The following is a 13,389-nucleotide window of genomic DNA, read 5'->3' as shown; positions in this document are numbered from 1 at the left end:
ATTTAGCCGACCAAATTGTATTCTTATGCTTAAACCAAAATACAAAATGATGGTACAACATGACAAAATTTCATCCTGGCTGGGGCGTCGTCTGGTTAAACAAGGCCCCCGTTATAAGTAAATATAGGGAGAAGAGCATTACGTTTAGTTTTTTTTTCTCTCTCTCCTTTTAAGTGGAAAAAAAAATCCTAATAATTTCTAAGCCAAATTCTGAGAACTTTTGCATTAATCTTATAAGTAGTAATGGAGTTCCAGTAGTGAAAAGTCAGCTACTGGAACAAATCTGAAAACACACCCCAACTCAACATCACCAGAGATAAAGATCGGTACTATCAACATAAGAAGACTGAATGGCAAAGAAATGGAGCTAGCTGAAGAATTAGATAAGTACCAGATCGACATAATAGGGGTGACTGAAACAAAAAAAGAAAAAACTGGTGAGATCTTTCTGAGCAAAAAATGCAAAATGTTATATTCAGGATATCACAATCAAGGAAAAGAAGGAGTAGCCGTAGTATTCAACACAAAATACGAGGCTAATCTTCTTGAATGGCAAGCAGTCTCAAGTAGAGTGATGTGGACAAATATCAGAATGGGGAGTTGGACAATGAGACTTATTTGTGCCTATGGTCCCACAGAAGATTCTACTAAGGTAGAAGTGGAGGAATTTTTTGAGGCTTTAGAAAAAGCAACTGACACAATGAAAAATGAAAAGTTGGTCCCTGTTGGGGATCTAAATAGCAGAGTAGGAAATGATTGTGAGACATAAAAATATTTTGGGAAAATTTGGAGAAAAGAGCAAAGCTAATAATAATGGCAAATATCTGTTGGATTTCTGCTCAGGACATGGACTGGTTACTACTAAGACCATGTTCCAACATAAAAATGTGCACAAATTCACATGGAGAGAAGAGGCTAGGAATAAGAAAAGTCTCATTGACTATGTTATTGTTGATAGTGATGTTTTCTCCCTAGTGCAGGACACCAGAGAGAAACAGAGGATTTGAAATTGAAAGAGAGTGTACAGAGGATTTGAAATTGGAAGCGATCACTATTTAGTCTTGAACAGGATAAAATCGAATTTCATATTGAAAAGAATAACATGTAAGAAAGTTTTTAAAGCAAATAAAAGTTGAGCAGCTCTCAGATGTGAACTGTAGACTAAAATACACAAAGATTATTGAAGAAAAAATGAAAGAGTTTGAGAACAGGAACCAAACCTTGGAGATACAGTGGCAAGCCTTGAAGAAAACCCTGATTGATTCAGCTAGAACATGTGGTGAGGTTGTCTGCAAGGATAGAAAAATCATAACTCCATGGTGGACACAGGAAGTTAAAGAGTCAGTGAAAGAAAAGAAGAAAGCATATCAAAAGTTCCTGGCAAATAAGCCCGCTTGTGCTCTTAGAGAATACAGAGACAAATGTAAGAAAGCTAAACACTCTGTAAAACTGGCTAAACAAAAGTCATGGGAGGACTTTGGCAAGAACATAGAAAATAAATATCAAGAAGGTGGCAAAATATTCTGGACGTTGTTGAAGAAGCTTGGAAATGGAGGAAAGAGTGCTGTAAAAGGACTTCAAGATGATAAAGGTGACATGAAAACGGTAGTAAAAGATATCCTTGAAATATGGTGTAATTACTTCAAAAAATTGCTAAATGAAACAAGCAGTGATAGCACAGTGGTAAAAAACACTGACCAGGCATGGAGTCAGGAATATATATATATATCCTAAAGTGATGCATGGTTGGAATGGATTGCATTGTAAGTGCTGAGTGCAGGGAGTGTGAATGAATTCAAGAACATGTATGACAGCTGGTGTGAGTAATATGTAGCCTTGACTTCCTGGAGGTCTTTCTTAATAATTATTTTTAAACTTTATCTTCATATCAAATCTCACATTGAAATTTAATGTCCACTTTCCTGTTAAGATCATCCTAAGTATTGAGGTTATCCAGACAATTTAATGCTTTGTCTATTTTCACATTATCAGCAAAGTGAGAAAGATTTTGTCCTTAATATTTAAACCTAAATCATTAACAAATATATTAAACATCAGCAATTTTGAAACTGCTCCTAACCAAATCTCCTTTTTGAACACTGCCTTGTTTTCTGCAGTCAGTTCCTTATTCATCTCACTAAATACTTATTGATATTCATATGATGTTTCAATTGATTTTAATCAGCAGGTTTAGATCTCTATGAAGATGTTCTTGTAGCAGGAATTTTCTTAATAACACCTGCACTTGTTATTCTAACTTCTATTCTGTTTACCTTATTCAACTCTCATCCATGAAAGGTAAAGGTAAGGGTTAGATAAGCCAGAAACTATGCTCTAAAGACCAGATGTATAACTTTTTTTTTCAAGCCACCTGAGGCCTCCAGTTGGCAGGGTAGTGGTCTTAGAAGGATTCTTGTTGCTTGGTTTGATGAGAAAATCAACCAGGAAAAGAAAATAGTCTCACTTAAAGAAATTTGCAATAATCCATGTCTGCAGTAGGATATCTAAAAAAAAAATACATAAAAATATGATCATTTTTAGAAGTGATCTTAGCTTTCCTTGCTAATTTGAAGAACTTAGATCGTTTTGTAATTCTTAATTAATGATTTGGCTAATGTTTGTATTCATCATAACTTATTAACCAGTGTTTCAAATCTATATACTTTCATGTTTTTTTTTTCCCTTATAGTTTACTTTGAGAACTTGAGAGCTCACCTGATCACCTCAATTTTTGTTTTTAAATTTATTTCATGGAATAAATTCCAGAATTTCAGAAATAAATTTTTAAAGAAAGCCATAAGAAATGAGCTCAGAAAGCTTTGGAAGAGATGTTCCATAAAAACACTGATGTAAGTTTCATCATTAGCCATTCGTTCATTCTCCAGATCTGTTATCCATTCTAGAAACTGAAAGTGACTGCATCTTAACATTACACTTCTCGCCATAACTTAAGACCATGTGTTGAAATATATATTGCAACTCCAATCTCACTTTGTTATGGATAATCATAATTCAGTGCATCAAAATGGCACTTGATTTTTCATTGTCTTATCTTTAAAATTAGGAATTATTTTTCCGTATGCTCTACTTTTCAAACTTTCTTTTAAAAAATTGAATGTTTGATTTACTTATTCATTTTTTATTTATGTAATCTCAAATTGGAGAGGTTTGTTCAATTATGGTACTGTGAAACAGGTAGGATGTCCTTAATGTTACATTCAAATACCTCAACATCATCATCATCAAATTCCTGCAATCTACCCTCAATGGGTGTATAGGATATGATAGTACTACATGAAAAATTTACATCATTACTAACTTCCTATCTACAATTTTCCTCCAAATCAGTCTGTTACTTGTCAAGACTCCAACATTATCAGATCTTACATTTCTATCGTCTAAGGAAGTTTATGCCATATCAATATCTTGGTCTTCCTCTGGGTCGTTTTCCTGCCAACCTGGCAGAGAACACTTATTTTGCTAATCTTTCCTCGCCCATTCTGATTAAGTGACCTGAGATTAGATCTGCTAATGCATTCCTGGATGCTGACAATGTGAAGTTCTTTCTTAATATTCTTCTTTTTTAATATGATATTGCCATTGATGCCATCTGTTCACGCCTTTAATCTTTCTGAAAACTCTCATATCTGTGGTCTCTAGTCTTTGGTCAAGTGCTTTACTTCTGACCCAGCTCTCAGATCCATAAGTTAAAACTGGTTTGAACACTGTCGTATACATCTAATTTAGTGTTCCGACTAATTTCTCTCTTATTCCATATGAATTTATTCAATTGACTTCCTACCAGACCAGCTTTGTTGATTCTGTTATCTATTTCCATATTTAATTTACCATCTTCACTAAAAATCATGCCTAAGTAGCTGAAATGTTTTACTTGTTCCACAGGTTCTCCATTCACAACACAGTTGACATTTTCCATGATTCTGCCTATTTTCATTGTCTTTTTATTGCTGACCTTCATACCATATCTATTATAGCAGTTATTCAATTTAGTCAGGGAATCTTGCAGACTTGTAGTGGATTTATTTAGAAGTATAACATCGTCTGCATAAAGCAAAGAGCTGACATTAACATCTCCAATTTTGATATCATGTTTAATACCACTTTCCTTCATAATATGATCCATATAGATAACGAATAACAGAAGGGATAATGTCCTTGTCTCACACCAGATTTAACATTAAATCATCTTCCTGTACTTCCTTCAATTCTAACTGCTGACTCACAACTCATATAAAGACTAAGTATTGCTTGATATAATGCCCCATTCATACCATGTAACTGTAGTGTATTGAACTTGGCACCTTGTCATATGCCTTTTCCAGATCAACAAAACTTAAATACAGATCTTCATTATATTTCCATGATTTCTCGAGTATTTGTCTTAAAGTGAAGATCTAATCCTAACAGCCTCTATTTGACCTGAATGCAGCTTTTTCTTCAACAAGCTTTTCTTCCACAATTCTTCTCAACTGTTTCCCAAGTATACTTGCATAGATCTTGCCAGGAACACTCAGTAGGGAAATACCTCTGTAGTTCTCACATTCAGTTTTATTTCCCTTTTTATATATGGGTACTATGAGAGCTCTACTCCAATCATTGGGAATTTGTCCCTCTGTCCAGGCTTTCTGAACTATGCAGTGCAGCCACTGTAAGACTTTTATACCACCATACTTCAGCATTTCTGGTCGAATATCATCTACTCCTGCTGCCTTTCCACATTTCAAGCCTTTGATGACTTTTTTCTACTTCAAGTATGGATATGTATGCCTGTTGAGTGTTTTTTATCACTGTGCTATCGCTGCTTGTTTCATTTAGCAATTATTCGAAGTAATTACTCCATACTTCAAGGATATCTTTTTCTCCCTTTTTCATATCACCTTTATCATCTCGCAGCACTCTTTCCTCCATTTCTAAGCTTCTTCAGCAACCTTCAGAATATTTTGCCACTTTCTTGATATTTGTTTTCTATGTTCTTGCCGAAGTCCTCCCACTTTTGTTTAGCTAGTTTTACACACTATTTAGCCTTCTTACATTTGTCTCTGTATTCCCTAAGAGTACAAGCTGACTTATTTGCCAGGAACTTTTGATATGCTTTCCTTAACTGCCTCTTTAACTTCCTGTGTCCACCATGGAGTTCTGATTTTTCTATCCTTGTAGACGAATGTCCCCATATGCCTCTCTGGCTGAATCAATCAAGGTTTTCTTCAAGGCTTGCCACTGAATCTCCAAGGTTTGGTTCCTGTTCTCAAACTCTTTTATTCTCTTTAAAACTTTCTTATATGTAATTCTTTTCAATATGAAATTCAATTTTATCCTGCTCAAGACTAAATAGTGATCACTTCCAATTTCAAATCCTCTGTACACTCTGGTGTCCTGCACCAGGGAGAAAACATCACTATCAACAATAACATAGTCAGTGAGACTTCTTATTCTTTGCCTCTTCTCTCCATGTGAATTTGTGCACATTTTTATGGTGTAAGTAATAACCAGTCCATGTCCTGAGCAGAAATTCAACAGGTACCTCTAAAGCAGGGGTCGGGAACCTTTTTCAACCAAAGAGCCATTCCACCAAAAAAATTAATTAAAACAAAATTTTGGGAGCCGCAGCTTCAATTTGATTTTTCCTCGTGACTCATAGTTACAGTTAGTTCAAACTTAGGTAAATTTGTTTTTAATTCAGTACTTCCAGATATCAGATACCACCTTTATATTTGCATATAAATTTTTTATATGTTCAATAAATAAGACAACATTAAGTTTTTAATCACAAAACATGTTTAAGTAAGTATAATATTGCAAAAAGAATTAGTCCGAACAAAAATACAATATTATGTATTTTTGTTCGGAAATACAATATTATGTATTTTAATAGATATTTCATTGTTTTAATTTAAAATTCACTGAGACTTTTGATTTTGCATCTTTTCAGCCAATTTACTTAAATCTGGATTGTATGTCGTGCATTTTAATAGTAATTCGGCTTTCAAACTTTCATCAGTCAGTTTGTTCCTGTACTTATTTTTAATGTAATTCACTGAAGAGAAAAATTTTTCGCAATTGTACGTTGAATCAAAAAGAGTCAAAACCCCAAAAGCAAGTCACCTGGCATTTGAATAATTAGTTGGGAGAGAATTCCAATATTTAAATATAATTTCCTGGGTTTTTCTTCCATAGTTTCCTCATTTTCTTCAATTTGTGCTACCATTTCCTGAAGTTTATGTACCCAGATGCTTTTATTCTGAATTTCCAGAAGCTCCATTTGTAGTTCTGCAATTGATATTCCAGGAAAATTTTCAATATCTATTATATTTAAATTGCAATTGAACGGATGTAATATAAATTTCATCATCTTCTGACGTTTTTTAAAATCCTGAAATCTGCTTGTAAATGAATCTAAAATTACAGTAATCATTTCAGCAAATATTTTGCAATCAACTTTTTCTTGATTTAAATTCAATCTATAATGTTTTAGATTTTCAAAATATATAAATTTTTCTTCAGTAACATCTTCGTTTCTGTTCAAAGGTAATTACATCCTCCAGTAATTGTAAGGCTGTGTTTCCCTTCCCTTGCATCTTCAAATTTAGCTTATTAAAATGTTTTGTCATATCAAGCAAAAAAAACAAAAATTTTGTATCCATTCGAGATACAAAATTTTGGGATACATACTGAGAAGTTCCACATGATTTACGTTATAATTTTTAGTGTTAGAAAACTGTTACTTCTTTTAATCACTGAAAAAAACGTTTTAATGCTTTTCCTCTTGATAACCATCATACAGATGTAAATGTCACTAAATCTTTATGTTGACTACCTAGTTCCTCTAAAAATGTGTCAAAAATTCTGTGATTCAATGCCTGAAATCAGATGAAATTGATCATTGGCACAACAACAACATCTCACTCTTTTTAATTGTGGTAATAATCCTAAAGAATTTGCAACTAAAGCTTCTTGATGCAAAATGCAATGAAATGAAATAACTCCATGTGGAATATGAATGGAGAATAATTTAATAAACCCCTTATTTTTTGCAATCATAGAAGGTGCACCATCGGTTGCAATGCATACTATATTATGAATATAGTGGTCTAGCTACTCACTGATGAAGCCTCAAAAAACGCTGAAACCAGTCTGGGTAGTGACCTCCCACCATAATGTAATAACAGCATACATTTCCTAGGAAATGTGTTTTTACATTATGGAAAATACCTAAGAATAGCGATCAGAACTTCACCACCTTTGCTACGAGTTGTCCGGTATTGTACTACGTACTAGGGTCACTTGCATTAGCTCACACTAGTGATCGCTGATGCTTTATAGTTTACTATATTCGGCATGAAACTCTCTGATTCCAATCTTTGAGTTTTTTATTCAGTTTTAAAACAACGTGGGATTTAATATCTCCTTAATTTAAATAATGTTTATATTGCCGAAATGAAGCTTATTAGCTCTTTATATTTAAGTAACTTAATGGTTGCACCTGTTTGGAAACTCGTATAGCAGAGTATATAAGTTCTTTTCGCTATACCCTTTGGTATTATTTTGGTCTAGCTACTCACTGATGAAGCCTCAAAAAAAAGGCTGAAACTGGTCTGGGTAGTGACCTCCCACCATAATGTAATAACAGCATACATTTCCTAGGAAATGTGTTTTTACATTATGGAAAATATCTAAGAATAGCGATCAGAAACTTCACCACCTTTGCTACAGTTGTCCGGTATTATACTACGTACTAGGGTCACTTGCATTAGCTCACGCTAGTGATCGCCGATACTTTATAGTTTACTATATTCGGCATGAAACTCTCTGATTCCAATCTTTGAGTTTCTTATTCGGTTTTAAAACAATGCGGGATTTAATATCCCCTTAATTTAAATAATATTATGAATATTTATATTTTTATTCTGTAAATTAGAAGGTTTTCTGAAATATCTCGACCCGTAGTGTGTCCTTTAAGTGTTAGCAGGTCAAGAAGTTCTCAAATACTGGAAGATGTGATATATTTAACCATCACACAACATTGTGACATATCAGAAATATCATTTGATTCATCAACCACAATAGATATAAAATCGACAGAATTAATATCCATAATTTGCATATTTGAAACTTCTGCAGAAATTGTTAATCCGTTCCTTGACAGTTCTAGCCAAAAGAGATAAATCTTTAATTTTTTTTACGTATCTCGTCCTTATTTTTCATATCCTTAAATAGAATTTCAGAGACATTATATATGCAATTTTTTAGAAATTCGCCATCGGTAAAAGCTTTTCCCGCTTTTGCTATTTCGAGGGATAACGAAAAACTTGCTTCAGTAGTATTCGACGAAGATTTCATCTAAGTTAACAAATTTCTTTGCTGAAGCAATGTTTTCTTTTGTAATTCTTCAATAACTTTTTTCTATTATCACCCTCAGGATATTTTTTACTGAAGTCTAAATGTTTCCTCGAAAATGTCGTTCGACATTACTTGATTTGTTATTTTGAAGTCATAGATGGTAAATTAAACATTGCAAATTTCCATTTACTTCTATAAATGCAAATTTCTCTATCCACATTTTATTGAATCCTCTGGTTTCTTCGACTATTTTTCTTTTTCTTGAACTCATATTAGGAGGGTTATTATCGCAAATTTACCTGCAAGTAAAAACACAGATTCAACATAATAAGATAATAGAAATTAATTTGTGCATAACATTATCTGACACTAAATTAAACACCAGTTTAGTACCACAATAAATAAGTTAACTAACAAAATATTTATTTTGACAGTTAAAATCCGTATGTATCTAAAAACCGTGGTGTTTGACAAATTTATGCATGAAATTTGTTAATTTCATGCGTAACACGTCACATGCATAGTATCTAAAGCCACGAACCTTCCTATAGGAGCAATTTATCTCTCTCCTCTATAAAGTTCTTCATTGTGTTGCACCCATCTGCATTATTTCATAGTTTTTCAATTAGCACTTTTTCATTCTTACTCTTGATCCTGCTGAGTGTCTTTGTATATCATATGCCCTTTCAGCGTTACCTTATCAAAAAACAATATTTAGTTGTTTGTATTAATTATGTATCTTTTAATTCGATATAAAAGAGCCGCGCTTTGTTCAGCCAAGAGTCGCATGCAGTTCTGGAGCTGCCGGTTCCCGATCCCTGCTGTAAAGGATATTTTTTTAAGAAATATGTACAAAAAGAGAATGAAAGAATTAAAGAGAATAAATTTTTTTTTAAAAAAAAGGTAAATTGAGCCATGAATGGATAGTGGTTGGTTGATGCCATCTGTTCACTCCCCTAATCTTCCTTGGAACTCTTATATCTAGTTAGAACTGTTAACACTTTGAGTTCCTATCGATGTATATTTACGTTGATAGGACTTTAAGTCCCAGTAGGCCTAGGACTCAAAGTGGTTTAATAGGTTTAACATTTGGTGATCTTCAGATGCTTGTGCTCAGGCTTTTTTTTTGTGTGTGTGGGGGGGAGTTTGCTACCATAATACTTTGCTCAAAATCTGTTGGGATTTCTCCAGTTGTGTACATTTAATCGATCATTTTATATAGTTCACATTTAGCTTCTTTGCCTAGTGCTTGTAAAATTTCTCCTGGGATCTGGGCTGTTTCAATTCTTTAAAAGCGTTATCAAATTCTGACTTTAAGAAAATGATTCTTCATCTTCCTCTACTTGCTTTTCTTTCTATAGGAGCAATATATCTCTCTCCTCTATAAAGTTCTTCATTGTGTTGCACCCATCTGCATTATTTCATAGTTTTTCAATTAGCACTTTTTCATTCTTACTCTTGATCCTGCTGTGTGTCTTCGTATATCATATGCCCTTTCAGTGTTATCTTTACATGTTTGTTCAATCCATTTTTCTTTTGCTTTATTGACTTCTGGGTTCACCATGTTTCTATATTTTCTATATACCTCTTGGTGAGTTTTTGCTTTTTTGTGCTTTATTCTTTGTGACATTATCTGTAATATTTCTCCAGTGATCCATGGTTTATATATACATTTTTTCTTTTCCCAAATGTTTTTTCTTCAGGTTTATTTATTTCTCTCTTTAGAGATTTCCACTTTTCATTAATTTCTTTTCCATTTGGTTTCTGAGAATTTATTAAATTTTCTGTTTCTTTAAAGTCTTTGTGGACATTTAGATCACTCAGCATTACTTTCAAATTAAATAAGAACAAACTGGTAGATTCAATGATGAATGCACGAACTGCATGTATGTTATGCAGAGTGTCATGGTCTAAATACATTAAGATTCTAGTAAAAATAACTTTAACAAAAGTTAGTCATGTCTTGCATTCCGATTTCTGAAGTTATTAAATAGAATGATGATGAAAGATTTAACAAAAAAAAAAAAAAGCAGGAAAAAGACCCAGAGGAAGACCAATATTGACCTTGATGCAGTTTTGAATGCTTAAAAGGTTTAAAATAGTCATCATATCATTGGAAATACAATGTTATTAATGAATACAATTATTAACTCTGATTTAAAATCATAGTTAATAATTGTATTCGTAGTTGTTATAATCAAATCATACTGTACTTTTCAATGAACTGCAGTTTAAACATAATCTATGTGTTAATAATGCTTAAGTGCTGGGAGAAACTTATGTTAGAGGCTTAATGGGATGAAACAGCACTGAGAAAGAATTAAAATATTTAATTCTTCAATATTTTTGTCTCAGTCACTGAGACATCGTTGGGGAGTACAATATGAGACTTGTAATACACACACAAAAAGGAGTCCTAACTAGGTGGGGCATCCTCTTTGAGCACCTGTTGGCAGCCTAGGATGTAAAATGAAATCTTGAAGTATTAGTGTTTCCCATATTTTGGGAAGTTTAATGCAACCGTATTTATTTAAATTAGGCAGATTTCAAAAATAGTCTTTCTCTTCTAAATTTACTGCAATAGAACATAGTGGTCTTTTTCCAATTCATTCTGTGTGCCGTAGCTAAAGCATGGTCCACAAGTTCCGATTGACAATGTTCATGGTTGCAAATGTATTTTTTGTGTTCTTCCATGCAAATGTTGGCTGATCTTCCTGACTGTTCATAGTAGAGGAAAAGGACACTTTATATAACTCCAGGCACAGAGAGAGAGGGGGGGGGGGGCGGAAGGAGCTGATCTTCGATAGAATATATAAGAATGTCAAGCTTTCGGTGGGGCTTGAAAGCTGTGCAGAGATTATATTTCTTGTAACTCCAGCTATTTTTTCTGAAGTGCCCAGTTTATATCCTGGACCAGTGTTTCTCAAACTTCAGATATCTGCGTACCCCTTCTTAAATTTTCATTATTACCAAGTACCCCCTTATCAAATAATAAATAAATAAAGTATATTTCTTTGTAAATGTCTATTTTATTTGAATTTATATGTTCATGTAAACAAAAAATATGATTTATTTTAAATAGAACAAAATTTGGAATAGGTTCCTCTTCATTTCCCATCCGTGAAAATCCACATTTCAAGTAATTCATATCATACTTAGGAAGATTTTTCAACTTCTTCCTAGTTGGTTCGCTAGAGATGTCACATGACACACCCTTATCAATTTCATTTGATCCAGATGCATATCAACGTTCTCTTGTTGCTTAGCTGCTTGTATTTGCTATATTGCTCTCTTTTGTGGGTTTTATAAATCCAGTCTTTAACCAATGATCCATACTTAAGAATTTGAAAGCTAAAAAAATAACGTATTTACTCGAATATAACTCGCACTTTTTGCTCAAAATTAAAGCTAAAAAATCGTGGTGCAAGATATGTGCGGAGATTTCTGGAAACTAAAGTTTCAGAAAAAAAACTGAAAATGATGTGACTTACCAAAAAGCTCCTATTCGCTATCGCTACTTTTGGCATTGAGAACAGTTTTTTCCTTGTGTACATCGTCAAAGTCATCTACCCAAATAGCTTCATCTTCATAATAATATTTGGTTAACCGATCAAGTGTTGATCAATATTTTATTAATTAACTGGACCAACTAGTTTCGCCACACTTATCTGTTGGCTTCTTCAGGGCACTAACATATAGGTTTAAACACTCTCACAATTATGCGTAACTGCAAAACTGACTAGAATAATTACAAATGAAATAGTATCGAACGTGAGTGAAACACGTATCGCGTGTACAAGATCAGCTAGCTGTTGCTGAGGAGCCTTCTGTAGTTTGTATTAAAGTTCATTTCTTCCGTTTTTAAGGCTCTGATTAGGGTTTTCCATATCTCTGGCAGTATTAGGCCTTGATTTCTGTTAAGGTTCACAGTAGAACGGGCGACTGTGGCTGCTTCTTTGAACATTCTTGAATGGTAATCTTCCTCTAAGTAGGGGGAACAGCTTTTGTCCCACTCGATGACATGGTTAGTTGTGGAGAAATGAGACGATAGCCCAGAAATGTCCTGTCTGTTGTTTTTGACATAGCCAATGTGCTCCTTTTGCCTGATTTCGAGGCTTCTCGAAGTCTGTCGATGTAATTAGAGCCACATGAGCATGGAATATTATAGACTCCAGCATATTTGTAGAAAGGATGGTTGTCTTTTGGAGATCTTAGTAGTTTACGAATAGTATCTATAGGTTGAAATGCTACTCTTATTTTGTGTTGTTTGAGGAGATTGGCGAGCTTGTTGGAGATGCCACTTACATACGGAATTGCTATCGTTTTTATATATTGAATGTCTTCTTGTTCTCTTTGTGGTGGTTCAGAGAAAAGGATTTTATTGACTAGTCTTCTTGGATAGCCATTCAAGTGCAGATTGTTGGAAATAAATTTTAACTCATCTTGAAGGGTCTTGTTGTCCGTTGAGATGCAAATAGCTCTTTTCTTTAACATGTATATAATGCTGAGTTTATGTGATATGTGGTGAGAGGAGTTGAAATGTAGGTAGCGACCTGTATTGGTCGACCTAACTGGCCAACAGACTTGATTAAAAAACTAAAATCGATGCATCCTTTAACTCCGAGACTCTATGGAGTTCCAAAAGTGCACAAAGAGGGTATTCCTTTACGCCCAATCGTTGATGCAATCAACTCGCCCACCTACTTATTGTCAAAACATCTTTCGAAACTCCTACAGCAATACATCCACAACTCAGAGAGTTACATCAAAAACTCTGGACATTTCGTAGAAAAGCTAAAAAACATCAAGATATCGGATAATGATCTTCTAGCCAGCTTAGATGTCACCTCTCTCTTTACAAACATTCCCGTAGTAGAGGTCATTAACATCTTAAGTACCTTATTCCCACAAGATATAACCGTATTGTTTGCTCACTGCCTAAACTCCAATTATTTTTCTTGGAAAAATAAAATCTATCAACAGTTAACAGGCTTGGCAATGGGAAGCCCACTCTCACCTTCATGTGCTGAC

General features: G+C 33.8%; 1 protein-coding gene across 1 annotated transcript in view; it reads left to right on the top strand.

The window, feature by feature from the left end:
• Positions 1-13,389, top strand: part of Atac1 (Ada2a-containing complex component 1) — a 92,758-nt gene that overhangs the window by 48,772 nt on the left and 30,597 nt on the right. The window lies entirely within an intron of this gene.

Source organism: Typopeltis vanoorti, chromosome 26 (genome assembly GCF_054136105.1).
Source record: "Typopeltis vanoorti isolate ZY-2024b chromosome 26, IOZ_Tvanoo_1.0, whole genome shotgun sequence".
Classification (NCBI taxonomy): domain Eukaryota; kingdom Metazoa; phylum Arthropoda; class Arachnida; order Uropygi; family Thelyphonidae; genus Typopeltis; species Typopeltis vanoorti.
This window is presented reverse-complemented; position numbering and strand designations above follow the sequence as displayed.